This window comes from Ammospiza nelsoni, chromosome 3 (assembly GCF_027579445.1).
Source record: "Ammospiza nelsoni isolate bAmmNel1 chromosome 3, bAmmNel1.pri, whole genome shotgun sequence".
Taxonomy (NCBI): Eukaryota; Metazoa; Chordata; class Aves; order Passeriformes; family Passerellidae; genus Ammospiza; species Ammospiza nelsoni.
Window position 1 is genome coordinate 59499523 of NC_080635.1, and position 22637 is coordinate 59522159.

Genomic DNA, 22637 nt, shown 5'->3' on the forward strand with positions numbered 1-22637 from the left:
AACCCAGAAAATGGGCAATTCTAGTGTCTTCCAGAAATGGTCTGTGAGGAAATGAGCTGCATTGCAAAGGACCAAAACATGCCAAAACTAAGCTCACAGATGTTGCAAAAGCAGGGGAAATAGTCAAGGAGGAAGACACAACTTGAAGGGGAAGATATGAGTGATGTGGCATTGGTTTTTAAAAAAAAAAAAAATTTCCAAGTCACATCCATCAAAAAGCAGGCCATATGCCATCAAGTGCAGGCACATGCAGCAAAGCTTGCCAAAATTGATTCCTGCAGAAGGCCAAAACAGAAAAGAAGGACTTCCAAACATGCTGGAATGGAGATACCATCAAAGGAATTGCAAATGGAGGAGAAAAAAAAAAAAGTGGAAATTTGGGACATTTAGTGACTCTAAGAAAATGGACCAGGGTTGTATCAGGAGCAGTGGAAAGGACCAAAAGATGCAAAAACTAAGCTCGCAGATGTTGCAAAAGCAGGGGAAAAGGCCAAGGAGGAAGACACAACTTGGAGAGGGAGATATGAAGGACATGGCATGGATAGTGTAATAACAAAAAAAAAAGAGGGGAAAAAATCTCTCCCAAAGTCAAAGGCATCGAAAGGCATGGCATGCCATCAAGTGCAGGGACATGCACCAAAGATTCCTCTATTGGTGCCCATTGAAATCGCAAGATTCCTTTTCCCTTCCCGAAAGGAAATGAAATTTCCTTTCGGGAAGGGAAAAGGAATCTTGCGAACTGCAAAAGAAAGGCTTACAAACACTCAGGAAAGGAGATAGGATCAAATGAAATGCAATTGAAAAAACCCAGAAAATGGGCAATTTTAGTGTCTTCCAGAAATGGTCTGTGAGGAAATGAGCTGCATTGCAAAGGACCAAAACATGCCAAAACTAAGCTCACAGATGTTGCAAAAGCAGGGGAAATAGTCAAGGAGGAAGACACAACTTGAAGGGGAAGATATGAGTGATGTGGCATTGGTTTTTAAAAAAAAAAAAAATTTCCAAGTCACATCCATCAAAAAGCAGGCCATATGCCATCAAGTGCAGGCACATGCAGCAAAGCTTGCCAAAATTGATTCCTGCAGAAGGCCAAAACAGAAAAGAAGGACTTCCAAACATGCTGGAATGGAGATACCATCAAAGGAATTGCAAATGGAGGAGAAAAAAAAAAAAGTGGAAATTTGGGACATTTAGTGACTCTAAGAAAATGGACCAGGGTTGTATCAGGAGCAGTGGAAAGGACCAAAAGATGCAAAAACTAAGCTCGCAGATGTTGCAAAAGCAGGGGAAAAGGCCAAGGAGGAAGACACAACTCTGAGAGGGAGATATGAAGGACATGGCATGGATAGTGTAATAACAAAAAAAAAGAGGGGAAAAAATCTCTCCCAAAGTCAAAGGCATCGAAAGGCATGGCATGCCATCAAGTGCAGGGACATGCACCAAAGATTCCTCTATTGGTGCCCATTGAAATCGCAAGATTCCTTTTCCCTTCCCGAAAGGAAATGAAATTTCCTTTCGGGAAGGGAAAAGGAATCTTGTGAACTGCAAAAGAAAGGCTTACAAACACTCAGGAAAGGAGATAGGATCAAATGAAATGCAATTGAAAAAACCCAGAAAATGGGCAATTTTAGTGTCTTCCAGAAATGGTCTGTGAGGAAATGAGCTGCATTGCAAAGGACCAAAACATGCCAAAACTAAGCTCACAGATGTTGCAAAAGCAGGGGAAATAGTCAAGGAGGAAGACACAACTTGAAGGGGAAGATATGAGTGATGTGGCATTGGTTTTTTAAAAAAAAAAAAAAAAAAATTTTCCAAGTCACATCCATCAAAAAGCAGGCCATATGCCATCAAGTGCAGGCACATGCAGCAAAGCTTGCCAAAATTGATTCCTGCAGAAGGCCAAAACAGAAAAGAAGGACTTCCAAACATGCTGGAATGGAGATACCATCAAAGGAATTGCAAATGGAGGAGAAAAAAAAAAAAGTGGAAATTTGGGACATTTAGTGACTCTAAGAAAATGGACCAGGGTTGTATCAGGAGCAGTGGAAAGGACCAAAAGATGCAAAAACTAAGCTCGCAGATGTTGCAAAAGCAGGGGGAAAGGCCAAGGAGGAAGACAAAACTTGGAGAGGGAGATATGAAGGACACGGCATGGATAGTGTAATAACAAAAAAAAAGAGGGGAAAAAATCTCTCCCAAAGTCAAAGGCATTGAAAGGCATGGCATGCCATCAAGTGCAGGGACATGCACCAAAGATTCCTCTATTGGTGCCCATTGAAATCGCAAGATTCCTTTCCCCTTCCCAAAAGGAAATGAAATTTCCTTTCGGGAAGGGAAAAGGAATCTTGCGAACTGCAAAAGAAAGGCTTACAAACACTCAGGAAAGGAGATAGGATCAAATGAAATGCAATTGAAAAAACCCAGAAAATGGGCAATTTTAGTGTCTTCCAGAAATGGTCTGTGAGGAAATGAGCTGCATTGCAAAGGACCAAAACATGCCAAAACTAAGCTCACAGATGTTGCAAAAGCGGGGGAAATAGTCAAGGAGGAAGACACAACTTGAAGGGGAAGATATGAGTGATGTGGCATTGGTTTTTAAAAAAAAAAAAAAATTTTCCAAGTCACATCCATCAAAAAGCAGGCCATATGCCATCAAGTGCAGGCACATGCAGCAAAGCTTGCCAAAATTGATTCCTGCAGAAGGCCAAAACAGAAAAGAAGGACTTCCAAACATGCTGGAATGGAGATACCATCAAAGGAATTGCAAATGGAGGAGAAAAAAAAAAAAGTGGAAATTTGGGACATTTAGTGACTCTAAGAAAATGGACCAGGGTTGTATCAGGAGCAGTGGAAAGGACCAAAAGATGCAAAAACTAAGCTCGCAGATGTTGCAAAAGCAGGGGGAAAGGCCAAGGAGGAAGACACAACTTGGAGAGGGAGATATGAAGGACATGGCATGGATAGTGTAATAACAAAAAAAAAGAGGGGAAAAAATCTCTCCCAAAGTCAAAGGCATCGAAAGGCATGGCATGCCATCAAGTGCAGGGACATGCACCAAAGATTCCTCTATTGGTGCCCATTGAAATCGCAAGATTCCTTTTCCCTTCCCGAAAGGAAATGAAATTTCCTTTCGGGAAGGGAAAAGGAATCTTGCAAACTGCAAAAGAAAGGCTTACAAACACTCAGGAAAGGAGATAGGATCAAATGAAATGCAATTGAAAAAACCCAGAAAATGGGCAATTCTAGTGTCTTCCAGAAATGGTCTGTGAGGAAATGAGCTGCATTGCAAAGGACCAAAACATGCCAAAACTAAGCTCACAGATGTTGCAAAAGCAGGGGAAATAGTCAAGGAGGAAGACACAACTTGAAGGGGAAGATATGAGTGATGTGGCATTGGTTTTTAAAAAAAAAAAAAAAAAAAAATTTCCAAGTCACATCCATCTAAAAGCAGGCCATATGCCATCAAGTGCAGGCACATGCAGCAAAGCTTGCCAAAATTGATTCCTGCAGAAGGCCAAAACAGAAAAGAAGGACTTCCAAACATGCTGGAATGGAGATACCATCAAAGGAATTGCAAATGGAGGAGAAAAAAAAAAAAGTGGAAATTTGGGACATTTAGTGACTCTAAGAAAATGGACCAGGGTTGTATCAGGAGCAGTGGAAAGGACCAAAAGATGCAAAAACTAAGCTCGCAGATGTTGCAAAAGCAGGGGAAAAGGCCAAGGAGGAAGACACAACTCTGAGAGGGAGATATGAAGGACATGGCATGGATAGTGTAATAACAAAAAAAAAGAGGGGAAAAAATCTCTCCCAAAGTCAAAGGCATCGAAAGGCATGGCATGCCATCAAGTGCAGGGATATGCACCAAAGATTCCTCTATTGGTGCCCATTGAAATCGCAAGATTCCTTTTCCCTTCCCAAAAGGAAATGAAATTTCCTTTCGGGAAGGGAAAAGGAATCTTGTGAACTGCAAAAGAAAGGCTTACAAACACTCAGGAAAGGAGATAGGATCAAATGAAATGCAATTGAAAAAACCCAGAAAATGGGCAATTCTAGTGTCTTCCAGAAATGGTCTGTGAGGAAATGAGCTGCATTGCAAAGGACCAAAACATGCCAAAACTAAGCTCACAGATGTTGCAAAAGCAGGGGAAATAGTCAAGGAGGAAGACACAACTTGAAGGGGAAGATATGAGTGATGTGGCATTGGTTTTTAAAAAAAAAAAAATAAAAATTTTCCAAGTCACATCCATCAAAAAGCAGGCCATATGCCATCAAGTGCAGGCACATGCAGCAAAGCTTGCCAAAATTGATTCCTGCAGAAGGCCAAAACAGAAAAGAAGGACTTCCAAACATGCTGGAATGGATATACCATCAAAGGAATTGCAAATGGAGGAGAAAAAAAAAAAAGTGGAAATTTGGGACATTTAGTGACTCTAAGAAAATGGACCAGGGTTGTATCAGGAGCAGTGGAAAGGACCAAAAGATGCAAAAACTAAGCTCGCAGATGTTGCAAAAGCAGGGGAAAAGGCCAAGGAGGAAGACACAACTCTGAGAGGGAGATATGAAGGACACGGCATGGATAGTGTAATAACAAAAAAAAAGAGGGGAAAAAAATCTCTCCCAAAGTCAAAGGCATCGAAAGGCATGGCATGCCATCAAGTGCAGGGACATGCACCAAAGATTCCTCTATTGGTGCCCATTGAAATCGCAAGATTCCTTTTCCCTTCCCAAAAGGAAATGAAATTTCCTTTCGGGAAGGGAAAAGGAATCTTGCGAACTGCAAAAGAAAGGCTTACAAACACTCAGGAAAGGAGATAGGATCAAATGAAATGCAATTGAAAAAACCCAGAAAATGGGCAATTCTAGTGTCTTCCAGAAATGGTCTGTGAGGAAATGAGCTGCATTGCAAAGGACCAAAACATGCCAAAACTAAGCTCACAGATGTTGCAAAAGCAGGGGAAATAGTCAAGGAGGAAGACACAACTTGAAGGGGAAGATATGAGTGATGTGGCATTGGTTTTTAAAAAAAAAAAAAAAAAAATTTTCCAAGTCACATCCATCAAAAAGCAGGCCATATGCCATCAAGTGCAGGCACATGCAGCAAAGCTTGCCAAAATTGATTCCTGCAGAAGGCCAAAACAGAAAAGAAGGACTTCCAAACATGCTGGAATGGAGATACCATCAAAGGAATTGCAAATGGAGGAGAAAAAAAAAAAAGTGGAAATTTGGGACATTTAGTGACTCTAAGAAAATGGACCAGGGTTGTATCAGGAGCAGTGGAAAGGACCAAAAGATGCAAAAACTAAGCTCGCAGATGTTGCAAAAGCAGGGGAAAAGGCCAAGGAGGAAGACACAGCTTGGAGAGGGAGATATGAAGGACATGGCATGGATAGTGTAATAACAAAAAAAAAGAGGGGAAAAAATCTCTCCCAAAGTCAAAGGCATCGAAAGGCATGGCATGCCATCAAGTGCAGGGACATGCACCAAAGATTCCTCTATTGGTGCCCATTGAAATCGCAAGATTCCTTTTCCCTTCCCAAAAGGAAATGAAATTTCCTTTCGGGAAGGGAAAAGGAATCTTGCGAACTGCAAAAGAAAGGCTTACAAACACTCAGGAAAGGAGATAGGATCAAATGAAATGCAATTGAAAAAACCCAGAAAATGGGCAATTCTAGTGTCTTCCAGAAATGGTCTGTGAGGAAATGAGCTGCATTGCAAAGGACCAAAACATGCCAAAACTAAGCTCACAGATGTTGCAAAAGCAGGGGAAATAGTCAAGGAGGAAGACACAACTTGAAGGGGAAGATATGAGTGATGTGGCATTGGTTTTTAAAAAAAAAAAAAATTTCCAAGTCACATCCATCAAAAAGCAGGCCATATGCCATCAAGTGCAGGCACATGCAGCAAAGCTTGCCAAAATTGATTCCTGCAGAAGGCCAAAACAGAAAAGAAGGACTTCCAAACATGCTGGAATGGAGATACCATCAAAGGAATTGCAAATGGAGGAGAAAAAAAAAAAAGTGGAAATTTGGGACATTTAGTGACTCTAAGAAAATGGACCAGGGTTGTATCAGGAGCAGTGGAAAGGACCAAAAGATGCAAAAACTAAGCTCGCAGATGTTGCAAAAGCAGGGGAAAAGGCCAAGGAGGAAGACACAACTTGGAGAGGGAGATATGAAGGACATGGCATGGATAGTGTAATAACAAAAAAAAAAGAGGGGAAAAAATCTCTCCCAAAGTCAAAGGCATCGAAAGGCATGGCATGCCATCAAGTGCAGGGACATGCACCAAAGATTCCTCTATTGGTGCCCATTGAAATCGCAAGATTCCTTTTCCCTTCCCGAAAGGAAATGAAATTTCCTTTCGGGAAGGGAAAAGGAATCTTGCGAACTGCAAAAGAAAGGCTTACAAACACTCAGGAAAGGAGATAGGATCAAATGAAATGCAATTGAAAAAACCCAGAAAATGGGCAATTTTAGTGTCTTCCAGAAATGGTCTGTGAGGAAATGAGCTGCATTGCAAAGGACCAAAACATGCCAAAACTAAGCTCACAGATGTTGCAAAAGCAGGGGAAATAGTCAAGGAGGAAGACACAACTTGAAGGGGAAGATATGAGTGATGTGGCATTGGTTTTTAAAAAAAAAAAAAAAAAAAAAAAATTTTCAAGTCACATCCATCAAAAAGCAGGCCATATGCCATCAAGTGCAGGCACATGCAGCAAAGCTTGCCAAAATTGATTCCTGCAGAAGGCCAAAACAGAAAAGAAGGACTTCCAAACATGCTGGAATGGAGATACCATCAAAGGAATTGCAAATGGAGGAGAAAAAAAAAATAAGTGGAAATTTGGGACATTTAGTGACTCTAAGAAAATGGACCAGGGTTGTATCAGGAGCAGTGGAAAGGACCAAAAGATGCAAAAACTAAGCTCGCAGATGTTGCAAAAGCAGGGGAAAAGGCCAAGGAGGAAGACACAACTCTGAGAGGGAGATATGAAGGACATGGCATGGATAGTGTAATAACAAAAAAAAAGAGGGGAAAAAATCTCTCCCAAAGTCAAAGGCATCGAAAGGCATGGCATGCCATCAAGTGCAGGGACATGCACCAAAGATTCCTCTATTGGTGCCCATTGAAATCGCAAGATTCCTTTTCCCTTCCCAAAAGGAAATGAAATTTCCTTTCGGGAAGGGAAAAGGAATCTTGCGAACTGCAAAAGAAAGGCTTACAAACACTCAGGAAAGGAGATAGGATCAAATGAAATGCAATTGAAAAAACCCAGAAAATGGGCAATTTTAGTGTCTTCCAGAAATGGTCTGTGAGGAAATGAGCTGCATTGCAAAGGACCAAAACATGCCAAAACTATGCTCACAGATGTTGCAAAAGCAGGGGAAATAGTCAAGGAGGAAGACACAACTTGAAGGGGAAGATATGAGTGATGTGGCATTGGTTTTTAAAAAAAAAAAAAAAAAAAATTTTCCAAGTCACGTCCATCAAAAAGCAGGCCATATGCCATCAAGTGCAGGCACATGCAGCAAAGCTTGCCAAAATTGATTCCTGCAGAAGGCCAAAACAGAAAAGAAGGACTTCCAAACATGCTGGAATGGAGATACCATCAAAGGAATTGCAAATGGAGGAGAAAAAAAAAAGTGGAAATTTGGGACATTTAGTGACTCTAAGAAAATGGACCAGGGTTGTATCAGGAGCAGTGGAAAGGACCAAAAGATGCAAAAACTAAGCTCGCAGATGTTGCAAAAGCAGGGGAAAAGGCCAAGGAGGAAGACACAACTTGGAGAGGGAGATATGAAGGACATGGCATGGATAGTGTAATAACAAAAAAAAAGAGGGGAAAAAATCTCTCCCAAAGTCAAAGGCATCGAAAGGCATGGCATGCCATCAAGTGCAGGGACATGCACCAAAGATTCCTCTATTGGTGCCCATTGAAATCGCAAGATTCCTTTTCCCTTCCCGAAAGGAAATGAAATTTCCTTTCGGGAAGGGAAAAGGAATCTTGCAAACTGCAAAAGAAAGGCTTACAAACACTCAGGAAAGGAGATAGGATCAAATGAAATGCAATTGAAAAAACCCAGAAAATGGGCAATTCTAGTGTCTTCCAGAAATGGTCTGTGAGGAAATGAGCTGCATTGCAAAGGACCAAAACATGCCAAAACTAAGCTCACAGATGTTGCAAAAGCAGGGGAAATAGTCAAGGAGGAAGACACAACTTGAAGGGGAAGATATGAGTGATGTGGCATTGGTTTTTAAAAAAAAAAAAATTTCCAAGTCACATCCATCAAAAAGCAGGCCATATGCCATCAAGTGCAGGCACATGCAGCAAAGCTTGCCAAAATTGATTCCTGCAGAAGGCCAAAACAGAAAAGAAGGACTTCCAAACATGCTGGAATGGAGATACCATCAAAGGAATTGCAAATGGAGGAGAAAAAAAAAAAAGTGGAAATTTGGGACATTTAGTGACTCTAAGAAAATGGACCAGGGTTGTATCAGGAGCAGTGGAAAGGACCAAAAGATGCAAAAACTAAGCTCGCAGATGTTGCAAAAGCAGGGGAAAAGGCCAAGGAGGAAGACACAACTTGGAGAGGGAGATATGAAGGACATGGCATGGATAGTGTAATAACAAAAAAAAAAGAGGGGAAAAAATCTCTCCCAAAGTCAAAGGCATCGAAAGGCATGGCATGCCATCAAGTGCAGGGACATGCACCAAAGATTCCTCTATTGGTGCCCATTGAAATCGCAAGATTCCTTTTCCCTTCCCGAAAGGAAATGAAATTTCCTTTCGGGAAGGGAAAAGGAATCTTGCGAACTGCAAAAGAAAGGCTTACAAACACTCAGGAAAGGAGATAGGATCAAATGAAATGCAATTGAAAAAACCCAGAAAATGGGCAATTTTAGTGTCTTCCAGAAATGGTCTGTGAGGAAATGAGCTGCATTGCAAAGGACCAAAACATGCCAAAACTAAGCTCACAGATGTTGCAAAAGCAGGGGAAATAGTCAAGGAGGAAGACACAACTTGAAGGGGAAGATATGAGTGATGTGGCATTGGTTTTTAAAAAAAAAAAAAAAAAAAAAAATTTTCAAGTCACATCCATCAAAAAGCAGGCCATATGCCATCAAGTGCAGGCACATGCAGCAAAGCTTGCCAAAATTGATTCCTGCAGAAGGCCAAAACAGGAAAGAAGGACTTCCAAACATGCTGGAATGGAGATACCATCAAAGGAATTGCAAATGGAGGAGAAAAAAAAAATAAGTGGAAATTTGGGACATTTAGTGACTCTAAGAAAATGGACCAGGGTTGTATCAGGAGCAGTGGAAAGGACCAAAAGATGCAAAAACTAAGCTCGCAGATGTTGCAAAAGCAGGGGAAAAGGCCAAGGAGGAAGACACAACTTGGAGAGGGAGATATGAAGGACATGGCATGGATAGTGTAATAACAAAAAAAAAGAGGGGAAAAAATCTCTCCCAAAGTCAAAGGCATCGAAAGGCATGGCATGCCATCAAGTGCAGGGACATGCACCAAAGATTCCTCTATTGGTGCCCATTGAAATCGCAAGATTCCTTTTCCCTTCCCAAAAGGAAATGAAATTTCCTTTCGGGAAGGGAAAAGGAATCTTGCGAACTGCAAAAGAAAGGCTTACAAACACTCAGGAAAGGAGATAGGATCAAATGAAATGCAATTGAAAAAACCCAGAAAATGGGCAATTTTAGTGTCTTCCAGAAATGGTCTGTGAGGAAATGAGCTGCATTGCAACAGACCAAAACATGCCAAAACTATGCTCACAGATGTTGCAAAAGCAGGGGAAATAGTCAAGGAGGAAGACACAACTTGAAGGGGAAGATATGAGTGATGTGGCATTGGTTTTTAAAAAAAAAAAAAAAAAAAATTTTCCAAGTCACGTCCATCAAAAAGCAGGCCATATGCCATCAAGTGCAGGCACATGCAGCAAAGCTTGCCAAAATTGATTCCTGCAGAAGGCCAAAACAGAAAAGAAGGACTTCCAAACATGCTGGAATGGAGATACCATCAAAGGAATTGCAAATGGAGGAGAAAAAAAAAAGTGGAAATTTGGGACATTTAGTGACTCTAAGAAAATGGACCAGGGTTGTATCAGGAGCAGTGGAAAGGACCAAAAGATGCAAAAACTAAGCTCGCAGATGTTGCAAAAGCAGGGGAAAAGGCCAAGGAGGAAGACACAACTTGGAGAGGGAGATATGAAGGACATGGCATGGATAGTGTAATAACAAAAAAAAAGAGGGGAAAAAATCTCTCCCAAAGTCAAAGGCATCGAAAGGCATGGCATGCCATCAAGTGCAGGGACATGCACCAAAGATTCCTCTATTGGTGCCCATTGAAATCGCAAGATTCCTTTTCCCTTCCCGAAAGGAAATGAAATTTCCTTTCGGGAAGGGAAAAGGAATCTTGCGAACTGCAAAAGAAAGGCTTACAAACACTCAGGAAAGGAGATAGGATCAAATGAAATGCAATTGAAAAAACCCAGAAAATGGGCAATTCTAGTGTCTTCCAGAAATGGTCTGTGAGGAAATGAGCTGCATTGCAAAGGACCAAAACATGCCAAAACTAAGCTCACAGATGTTGCAAAAGCAGGGGAAATAGTCAAGGAGGAAGACACAACTTGAAGGGGAAGATATGAGTGATGTGGCATTGGTTTTTAAAAAAAAAAAAAAAAACAAATTTTCCAAGTCACATCCATCAAAAAGCAGGCCATATGCCATCAAGTGCAGGCACATGCAGCAAAGCTTGCCAAAATTGATTCCTGCAGAAGGCCAAAACAGAAAAGAAGGACTTCCAAACATGCTGGAATGGAGATACCATCAAAGGAATTGCAAATGGAGGAGAAAAAAAAAAAAGTGGAAATTTGGGACATTTAGTGACTCTAAGAAAATGGACCAGGGTTGTATCAGGAGCAGTGGAAAGGACCAAAAGATGCAAAAACTAAGCTCGCAGATGTTGCAAAAGCAGGGGAAAAGGCCAAGGAGGAAGACACAACTTGGAGAGGGAGATATGAAGGACATGGCATGGATAGTGTAATAACAAAAAAAAAGAGGGGAAAAAATCTCTCCCAAAGTCAAAGGCATCGAAAGGCATGGCATGCCATCAAGTGCAGGGACATGCACCAAAGATTCCTCTATTGGTGCCCATTGAAATCGCAAGATTCCTTTTCCCTTCCCGAAAGGAAATGAAATTTCCTTTCGGGAAGGGAAAAGGAATCTTGCGAACTGCAAAAGAAAGGCTTACAAACACTCAGGAAAGGAGATAGGATCAAATGAAATGCAATTGAAAAAACCCAGAAAATGGGCAATTTTAGTGTCTTCCAGAAATGGTCTGTGAGGAAATGAGCTGCATTGCAAAGGACCAAAACATGCCAAAACTAAGCTCACAGATGTTGCAAAAGCAGGGGAAATAGTCAAGGAGGAAGACACAACTTGAAGGGGAAGATATGAGTGATGTGGCATTGGTTTTTTAAAAAAAAAAAAAAATTTTCCAAGTCACATCCATCAAAAAGCAGGCCATATGCCATCAAGTGCAGGCACATGCAGCAAAGCTTGCCAAAATTGATTCCTGCAGAAGGCCAAAACAGAAAAGAAGGACTTCCAAACATGCTGGAATGGAGATACCATCAAAGGAATTGCAAATGGAGGAGAAAAAAAAAAAAGTGGAAATTTGGGACATTTAGTGACTCTAAGAAAATGGACCAGGGTTGTATCAGGAGCAGTGGAAAGGACCAAAAGATGCAAAAACTAAGCTCGCAGATGTTGCAAAAGCAGGGGAAAAGGCCAAGGAGGAAGACACAACTTGGAGAGGGAGATATGAAGGACATGGCATGGATAGTGTAATAACAAAAAAAAAGAGGGGAAAAAATCTCTCCCAAAGTCAAAGGCATCGAAAGGCATGGCATGCCATCAAGTGCAGGGACATGCACCAAAGATTCCTCTATTGGTGCCCATTGAAATCGCAAGATTCCTTTTCCCTTCCCGAAAGGAAATGAAATTTCCTTTCGGGAAGGGAAAAGGAATCTTGCAAACTGCAAAAGAAAGGCTTACAAACACTCAGGAAAGGAGATAGGATCAAATGAAATGCAATTGAAAAAACCCAGAAAATGGGCAATTCTAGTGTCTTCCAGAAATGGTCTGTGAAGAAATGAGCTGCATTGCAAAGGACCAAAACATGCCAAAACTAAGCTCACAGATGTTGCAAAAGCAGGGGAAATAGTCAAGGAGGAAGACACAACTTGAAGGGGAAGATATGAGTGATGTGGCATTGGTTTTTAAAAAAAAAAAAAAAAAAAAAATTTCCAAGTCACATCCATCTAAAAGCAAGCCATATGCCATCAAGTGCAGCCACATGCAGCAAAGCTTGCCAAAATTGATTCCTGCAGAAGGCCAAAACAGAAAAGAAGGACTTCCAAACATGCTGGAATGGAGATACCATCAAAGGAATTGCAAATGGAGGAGAAAAAAAAAAAAGTGGAAATTTGGGACATTTAGTGACTCTAAGAAAATGGACCAGGGTTGTATCAGGAGCAGTGGAAAGGACCAAAAGATGCAAAAACTAAGCTCGCAGATGTTGCAAAAGCAGGGGAAAAGGCCAAGGAGGAAGACACAACTTGGAGAGGGAGATATGAAGGACATGGCATGGATAGTGTAATAACAAAAAAAAAGAGGGGAAAAAATCTCTCCCAAAGTCAAAGGCATCGAAAGGCATGGCATGCCATCAAGTGCAGGGACATGCACCAAAGATTCCTCTATTGGTGCCCATTGAAATCGCAAGATTCCTTTTCCCTTCCCGAAAGGAAATGAAATTTCCTTTCGGGAAGGGAAAAGGAATCTTGCGAACTGCAAAAGAAAGGCTTACAAACACTCAGGAAAGGAGATAGGATCAAATGAAATGCAATTGAAAAAACCCAGAAAATGGGCAATTCTAGTGTCTTCCAGAAATGGTCTGTGAGGAAATGAGCTGCATTGCAAAGGACCAAAACATGCCAAAACTAAGCTCACAGATGTTGCAAAAGCAGGGGAAATAGTCAAGGAGGAAGACACAACTTGAAGGGGAAGATATGAGTGATGTGGCATTGGTTTTTAAAAAAAAAAAAAAAAACAAATTTTCCAAGTCACATCCATCAAAAAGCAGGCCATATGCCATCAAGTGCAGGCACATGCAGCAAAGCTTGCCAAAATTGATTCCTGCAGAAGGCCAAAACAGAAAAGAAGGACTTCCAAACATGCTGGAATGGAGATACCATCAAAGGAATTGCAAATGGAGGAGAAAAAAAAAAAAAGTGGAAATTTGGGACATTTAGTGACTCTAAGAAAATGGACCAGGGTTGTATCAGGAGCAGTGGAAAGGACCAAAAGATGCAAAAACTAAGCTCGCAGATGTTGCAAAAGCAGGGGAAAAGGCCAAGGAGGAAGACACAACTTGGAGAGGGAGATATGAAGGACATGGCATGGATAGTGTAATAACAAAAAAAAAGAGGGGAAAAAATCTCTCCCAAAGTCAAAGGCATCGAAAGGCATGGCATGCCATCAAGTGCAGGGACATGCACCAAAGATTCCTCTATTGGTGCCCATTGAAATCGCAAGATTCCTTTTCCCTTCCCGAAAGGAAATGAAATTTCCTTTCGGGAAGGGAAAAGGAATCTTGCGAACTGCAAAAGAAAGGCTTACAAACACTCAGGAAAGGAGATAGGATCAAATGAAATGCAATTGAAAAAACCCAGAAAATGGGCAATTTTAGTGTCTTCCAGAAATGGTCTGTGAGGAAATGAGCTGCATTGCAAAGGACCAAAACATGCCAAAACTAAGCTCACAGATGTTGCAAAAGCAGGGGAAATAGTCAAGGAGGAAGACACAACTTGAAGGGGAAGATATGAGTGATGTGGCATTGGTTTTTAAAAAAAAAAAAAAAAAAAAAATTTCCAAGTCACATCCATCTAAAAGCAAGCCATATGCCATCAAGTGCAGGCACATGCAGCAAAGCTTGCCAAAATTGATTCCTGCAGAAGGCCAAAACAGAAAAGAAGGACTTCCAAACATGCTGGAATGGAGATACCATCAAAGGAATTGCAAATGGAGGAGAAAAAAAAAAAAGTGGAAATTTGGGACATTTAGTGACTCTAAGAAAATGGACCAGGGTTGTATCAGGAGCAGTGGAAAGGACCAAAAGATGCAAAAACTAAGCTCGCAGATGTTGCAAAAGCAGGGGAAAAGGCCAAGGAGGAAGACACAACTTGGAGAGGGAGATATGAAGGACATGGCATGGATAGTGTAATAACAAAAAAAAAGAGGGGAAAAAATCTCTCCCAAAGTCAAAGGCATCGAAAGGCATGGCATGCCATCAAGTGCAGGGACATGCACCAAAGATTCCTCTATTGGTGCCCATTGAAATCGCAAGATTCCTTTTCCCTTCCCGAAAGGAAATGAAATTTCCTTTCGGGAAGGGAAAAGGAATCTTGCGAACTGCAAAAGAAAGGCTTACAAACACTCAGGAAAGGAGATAGGATCAAATGAAATGCAATTGAAAAAACCCAGAAAATGGGCAATTTTAGTGTCTTCCAGAAATGGTCTGTGAGGAAATGAGCTGCATTGCAAAGGACCAAAACATGCCAAAACTAAGCTCACAGATGTTGCAAAAGCAGGGGAAATAGTCAAGGAGGAAGACACAACTTGAAGGGGAAGATATGAGTGATGTGGCATTGGTTTTTAAAAAAAAAAAAAAAAAAAAATTTCCAAGTCACATCCATCAAAAAGCAGGCCATATGCCATCAAGTGCAGGCACATGCAGCAAAGCTTGCCAAAATTGATTCCTGCAGAAGGCCAAAACAGAAAAGAAGGACTTCCAAACATGCTGGAATGGAGATACCATCAAAGGAATTGCAAATGGAGGAGAAAAAAAAAAAAGTGGAAATTTGGGACATTTAGTGACTCTAAGAAAATGGACCAGGGTTGTATCAGGAGCAGTGGAAAGGACCAAAAGATGCAAAAACTAAGCTCGCAGATGTTGCAAAAGCAGGGGAAAAGGCCAAGGAGGAAGACACAACTCTGAGAGGGAGATATGAAGGACATGGCATGGATAGTGTAATAACAAAAAAAAAGAGGGGAAAAAATCTCTCCCAAAGTCAAAGGCATCGAAAGGCATGGCATGCCATCAAGTGCAGGGACATGCACCAAAGATTCCTCTATTGGTGCCCATTGAAATCGCAAGATTCCTTTTCCCTTCCCGAAAGGAAATTTCATTTCCTTTCGGGAAGGGAAAAGGAATCTTGCGAACTGCAAAAGAAAGGCTTACAAACACTCAGGAAAGGAGATAGGATCAAATGAAATGCAATTGAAAAAACCCAGAAAATGGGCAATTTTAGTGTCTTCCAGAAATGGTCTGTGAGGAAATGAGCTGCATTGCAAAGGACCAAAACATGCCAAAACTAAGCTCACAGATGTTGCAAAAGCAGGGGAAATAGTCAAGGAGGAAGACACAACTTGAAGGGGAAGATATGAGTGATGTGGCATTGGTTTTTAAAAAAAAAAAAAAAAAAAAAAATTTCCAAGTCACATCCATCAAAAAGCAGGCCATATGCCATCAAGTGCAGGCACATGCAGCAAAGCTTGCCAAAATTGATTCCTGCAGAAGGCCAAAACATAAAAGAAGGACTTCCAAACATGCTGGAATGGAGATACCATCAAAGGAATTGCAAATGGAGGAGAAAAAAAAAAAAAGTGGAAATTTGGGACATTTAGTGACTCTAAGAAAATGGACCAGGGTTGTATCAGGAGCAGTGGAAAGGACCAAAAGATGCAAAAACTAAGCTCGCAGATGTTGCAAAAGCAGGGGAAAAGGCCAAGGAGGAAGACACAACTTGGAGAGGGAGATATGAAGGACATGGCATGGATAGTGTAATAACAAAAAAAAAGAGGGGAAAAAATCTCTCCCAAAGTCAAAGGCATCGAAAGGCATGGCATGCCATCAAGTGCAGGGACATGCACCAAAGATTCCTCTATTGGTGCCCATTGAAATCGCAAGATTCCTTTTCCCTTCCCGAAAGGAAATGAAATTTCCTTTCGGGAAGGGAAAAGGAATCTTGCGAACTGCAAAAGAAAGGCTTACAAACACTCAGGAAAGGAGATAGGATCAAATGAAATGCAATTGAAAAAACCCAGAAAATGGGCAATTCTAGTGTCTTCCAGAAATGGTCTGTGAGGAAATGAGCTGCATTGCAAAGGACCAAAACATGCCAAAACTAAGCTCACAGATGTTGCAAAAGCAGGGGAAATAGTCAAGGAGGAAGACACAACTTGAAGGGGAAGATATGAGTGATGTGGCATTGGTTTTTAAAAAAAAAAAAAAAAAAAAATTTTCCAAGTCACATCCATCAAAAAGCAGGCCATATGCCATCAAGTGCAGGCACATGCAGCAAAGCTTGCCAAAATTGATTCCTGCAGAAGGCCAAAACAGAAAAGAAGGACTTCCAAACATGCTGGAATGGAGATACCATCAAAGGAATTGCAAATGGAGGAGAAAAAAAAAAAAAAGTGGAAATTTGGGACATTTAGTGACTCTAAGAAAATGGACCAGGGTTGTATCAGGAGCAGTGGAAAGGACCAAAAGATGCAAAAACTAAGCTCGCAGATGTTGCAAAAGCAGGGGAAAAGGCCAAGGAGGAAGACACAACTTGGAGAGGGAGATATGAAGGACATGGCATGGATAGTGTAATAACAAAAAAAAAGAGGGGAAAAAATCTCTCCCAAAGTCAAAGGCATCGAAAGGCATGGCATGCCATCAAGTGCAGGGACATGCAGCAAAGATTCCTCTATTGGTGCCCATTGAAATCGCAAGATTCCTTTTCCCTTCCCGAAAGGAAATGAAATTTCCTTTCGGGAAGGGAAAAGGAATCTTGCGAACTGCAAAAGAAAGGCTTACAAACACTCAGGAAAGGAGATAGGATCAAATGAAATGCAATTGAAAAAACCCAGAAAATGGGCAATTTTAGTGTCTTCCAGAAATGGTCTGTGAGGAAATGAGCTGCATTGCAAAGGACCAAAACATGCCAAAACTAAGCTCACAGATGTTGCAAAAGCAGGGGAAATAGTCAAGGAGGAAGACACAACTTGAAGGGGAAGATATGAGTGATGTGGCATTGGTTTTTTAAAAAAAAAAAAAAAAAAAATTTTCCAAGTCACATCCATCAAAAAGCAGGCCATATGCCATCAAGTGCAGGCACATGCAGCAAAGCTTGCCAAAATTGATTCCTGCAGAAGGCCAAAACAGAAAAGAAGGACTTCCAAACATGCTGGAATGGAGATACCATCAAAGGAATTGCAAATGGAGGAGAAAAAAAAAAAAAGTGGAAATTTGGGACATTTAGTGACTCTAAGAAAATGGACCAGGGTTGTATCAGGAGCAGTGGAAAGGACCAAAAGATGCAAAAACTAAGCTCGCAGATGTTGCAAAAGCAGGGGAAAAGGCCAAGGAGGAAGACACAACTTGGAGAGGGAGATATGAAGGACATGGCATGGATAGTGTAATAACAAAAAAAAAGAGGGGAAAAAATCTCTCCCAAAGTCAAAGGCATCGAAAGGCATGGCATGCCATCAAGTGCAGGGACATGCACCAAAGATTCCTCTATTGGTGCCCATTGAAATCGCAAGATTCCTTTTCCCTTCCCGAAAGGAAATGAAATTTCCTTTCGGGAAGGGAAAAGGAATCTTGCGAACTGCAAAAGAAAGGCTTACAAACACTCAGGAAAGGAGATAGGATCAAATGAAATGCAATTGAAAAAACCCAGAAAATGGGCAATTTTAGTGTCTTCCAGAAATGGTCTGTGAGGAAATGAGCTGCATTGCAAAGGACCAAAACATGCCAAAACTAAGCTCACAGATGTTGCAAAAGCAGGGGAAATAGTCAAGGAGGAAGACACAACTTGAAGGGGAAGATATGAGTGATGTGGCATTGGTTTTTTAAAAAAAAAAAAAAAAAAAATTTTCCAAGTCACATCCATCAAAAAGCAGGCCATATGCCATCAAGTGCAGGCACATGCAGCAAAGCTTGCCAAAATTGATTCCTGCAGAAGGCCAAAACAGAAAAGAAGGACTTCCAAACATGCTGGAATGGAGATACCATCAAAGGAATTGCAAATGGAGGAGAAAAAAAAAAAAGTGGAAATTTGGGACATTTAGTGACTCTAAGAAAATGGACCAGGGTTGTATCAGGAGCAGTGGAAAGGACCAAAAGATGCAAAAACTAAGCTCGCAGATGTTGCAAAAGCAGGGGAAAAGGCCAAGGAGGAAGATACAACTTGGAGAGGGAGATATGAAGGACATGGCATGGATAGTGTAATAACAAAAAAAAAGAGGGGAAAAAATCTCTCCCAAAGTCAAAGGCATCGAAAGGCATGGCATGCCATCAAGTGCAGGGACATGCAGCAAAGATTCCTCTATTGGTGCCCATTGAAATCGCAAGATTCCTTTTCCCTTCCCAAGAGGAAATGAAATTTCCTTTCGGGAAGGGAAAAGGAATCTTGCGAACTGCAAAAGAAAGGCTTACAAACACTCAGGAAAGGAGATAGGATCAAATGAAATGCAATTGAAAAAACCCAGAAAATGGGCAATTTTAGTGTCTTCCAGAAATGGTCTGTGAGGAAATGAGCTGCATTGCAAAGGACCAAAACATGCCAAAACTAAGCTCACAGATGTTGCAAAAGCAGGGGAAATAGTCAAGGAGGAAGACACAACTTGAAGGGGAAGATATGAGTGATGTGGCATTGGTTTTTAAAAAAAAAAAAAAAAAAAAATTTCCAAGTCACATCCATCAAAAAGCAGGCCATATGCCATCAAGTGCAGGCACATGCAGCAAAGCTTGCCAAAATTGATTCCTGCAGAAGGCCAAAACAGAAAAGAAGGACTTCCAAACATGCTGGAATGGAGATACCATCAAAGGAATTGCAAATGGAGGAGAAAAAAAAAAAAGTGGAAATTTGGGACATTTAGTGACTCTAAGAAAATGGACCAGGGTTGTATCAGGAGCAGTGGAAAGGACCAAAAGATGCAAAAACTAAGCTCGCAGATGTTGCAAAAGCAGGGGAAAAGGCCAAGGAGGAAGACACAACTTGGAGAGGGAGATATGAAGGACATGGCATGGATAGTGTAATAACAAAAAAAAAGAGGGGAAAAAATCTCTCCCAAAGTCAAAGGCATCGAAAGGCATGGCATGCCATCAAGTGCAGGGACATGCACCAAAGATTCCTCTATTGGTGCCCATTGAAATCGCAAGATTCCTTTTCCCTTCCCGAAAGGAAATTTCATTTCCTTTCGGGAAGGGAAAAGGAATCTTGCGAACTGCAAAAGAAAGGCTTACAAACACTCAGGAAAGGAGATAGGATCAAATGAAATGCAATTGAAAAAACCCAGAAAATGGGCAATTTTAGTGTCTTCCAGAAATGGTCTGTGAGGAAATGAGCTGCATTGCAAAGGACCAAAACATGCCAAAACTAAGCTCACAGATGTTGCAAAAGCAGGGGAAATAGTCAAGGAGGAAGACACAACTTGAAGGGGAAGATATGAGTGATGTGGCATTGGTTTTTAAAAAAAAAAAAAAAAAAAAAAATTTCCAAGTCACATCCATCAAAAAGCAGGCCATATGCCATCAAGTGCAGGCACATGCAGCAAAGCTTGCCAAAATTGATTCCTGCAGAAGGCCAAAACAGAAAAGAAGGACTTCCAAACATGCTGGAATGGAGATACCATCAAAGGAATTGCAAATGGAGGAGAAAAAAAAAAAAAGTGGAAATTTGGGACATTTAGTGACTCTAAGAAAATGGACCAGGGTTGTATCAGGAGCAGTGGAAAGGACCAAAAGATGCAAAAACTAAGCTCGCAGATGTTGCAAAAGCAGGGGAAAAGGCCAAGGAGGAAGACACAACTTGGAGAGGGAGATATGAAGGACATGGCATGGATAGTGTAATAACAAAAAAAAAGAGGGGAAAAAATCTCTCCCAAAGTCAAAGGCATCGAAAGGCATGGCATGCCATCAAGTGCAGGGACATGCACCAAAGATTCCTCTATTGGTGCCCATTGAAATCGCAAGATTCCTTTTCCCTTCCCGAAAGGAAATGAAATTTCCTTTCGGGAAGGGAAAAGGAATCTTGCGAACTGCAAAAGAAAGGCTTACAAACACTCAGGAAAGGAGATAGGATCAAATGAAATGCAATTGAAAAAACCCAGAAAATGGGCAATTCTAGTGTCTTCCAGAAATGGTCTGTGAGGAAATGAGCTGCATTGCAAAGGACCAAAACATGCCAAAACTAAGCTCACAGATGTTGCAAAAGCAGGGGAAATAGTCAAGGAGGAAGACACAACTTGAAGGGGAAGATATGAGTGATGTGGCATTGGTTTTTAAAAAAAAAAAAAAAAAAAAATTTTCCAAGTCACATCCATCAAAAAGCAGGCCATATGCCATCAAGTGCAGGCACATGCAGCAAAGCTTGCCAAAATTGATTCCTGCAGAAGGCCAAAACAGAAAAGAAGGACTTCCAAACATGCTGGAATGGAGATACCATCAAAGGAATTGCAAATGGAGGAGAAAAAAAAAAAAAGTGGAAATTTGGGACATTTAGTGACTCTAAGAAAATGGACCAGGGTTGTATCAGGAGCAGTGGAAAGGACCAAAAGATGCAAAAACTAAGCTCGCAGATGTTGCAAAAGCAGGGGAAAAGGCCAAGGAGGAAGACACAACTTGGAGAGGGAGATATGAAGGACATGGCATGGATAGTGTAATAACAAAAAAAAAGAGGGGAAAAAATCTCTCCCAAAGTCAAAGGCATCGAAAGGCATGGCATGCCATCAAGTGCAGGGACATGCAGCAAAGATTCCTCTATTGGTGCCCATTGAAATCGCAAGATTCCTTTTCCCTTCCCGAAAGGAAATGAAATTTCCTTTCGGGAAGGGAAAAGGAATCTTGCGAACTGCAAAAGAAAGGCTTACAAACACTCAGGAAAGGAGATAGGATCAAATGAAATGCAATTGAAAAAACCCAGAAAATGGGCAATTCTAGTGTCTTCCAGAAATGGTCTGTGAGGAAATGAGCTGCATTGCAAAGGACCAAAACATGCCAAAACTAAGCTCACAGATGTTGCAAAAGCAGGGGAAATAGTCAAGGAGGAAGACACAACTTGAAGGGGAAGATATGAGTGATGTGGCATTGGTTTTTTAAAAAAAAAAAAAAAAAAAATTTTCCAAGTCACATCCATCAAAAAGCAGGCCATATGCCATCAAGTGCAGGCACATGCAGCAAAGCTTGCCAAAATTGATTCCTGCAGAAGGCCAAAACAGAAAAGAAGGACTTCCAAACATGCTGGAATGGAGATACCATCAAAGGAATTGCAAATGGAGGAGAAAAAAAAAAAAAGTGGAAATTTGGGACATTTAGTGACTCTAAGAAAATGGACCAGGGTTGTATCAGGAGCAGTGGAAAGGACCAAAAGATGCAAAAACTAAGCTCGCAGATGTTGCAAAAGCAGGGGAAAAGGCCAAGGAGGAAGACACAACTTGGAGAGGGAGATATGAAGGACATGGCATGGATAGTGTAATAACAAAAAAAAAGAGGGGAAAAAATCTCTCCCAAAGTCAAAGGCATCGAAAGGCATGGCATGCCATCAAGTGCAGGGACATGCAGCAAAGATTCCTCTATTGGTGCCCATTGAAATCGCAAGATTCCTTTTCCCTTCCCGAAAGGAAATTTCATTTCCTTTCGGGAAGGGAAAAGGAATCTTGCGAACTGCAAAAGAAAGGCTTACAAACACTCAGGAAAGGAGATAGGATCAAATGAAATGCAATTGAAAAAACCCAGAAAATGGGCAATTCTAGTGTCTTCCAGAAATGGTCTGTGAGGAAATGAGCTGCATTGCAAAGGACCAAAACATGCCAAAACTAAGCTCACAGATGTTGCAAAAGCAGGGGAAATAGTCAAGGAGGAAGACACAACTTGAAGGGGAAGATATGAGTGATGTGGCATTGGTTTTTTAAAAAAAAAAAAAAAAAAAATTTTCCAAGTCACATCCATCAAAAAGCAGGCCATATGCCATCAAGTGCAGGCACATGCAGCAAAGCTTGCCAAAATTGATTCCTGCAGAAGGCCAAAACAGAAAAGAAGGACTTCCAAACATGCTGGAATGGAGATACCATCAAAGGAATTGCAAATGGAGGAGAAAAAAAAAAAAAGTGGAAATTTGGGACATTTAGTGACTCTAAGAAAATGGACCAGGGTTGTATCAGGAGCAGTGGAAAGGACCAAAAGATGCAAAAACTAAGCTCGCAGATGTTGCAAAAGCAGGGGAAAAGGCCAAGGAGGAAGACACAACTTGGAGAGGGAGATATGAAGGACATGGCATGGATAGTGTAATAACAAAAAAAAAGAGGGGAAAAAATCTCTCCCAAAGTCAAAGGCATCGAAAGGCATGGCATGCCATCAAGTGCAGGGACATGCAGCAAAGATTCCTCTATTGGTGCCCATTGAAATCGCAAGATTCCTTTTCCCTTCCCGAAAGGAAATTTCATTTCCTTTCGGGAAGGGAAAAGGAATCTTGCGAACTGCAAAAGAAAGGCTTACAAACACTCAGGAA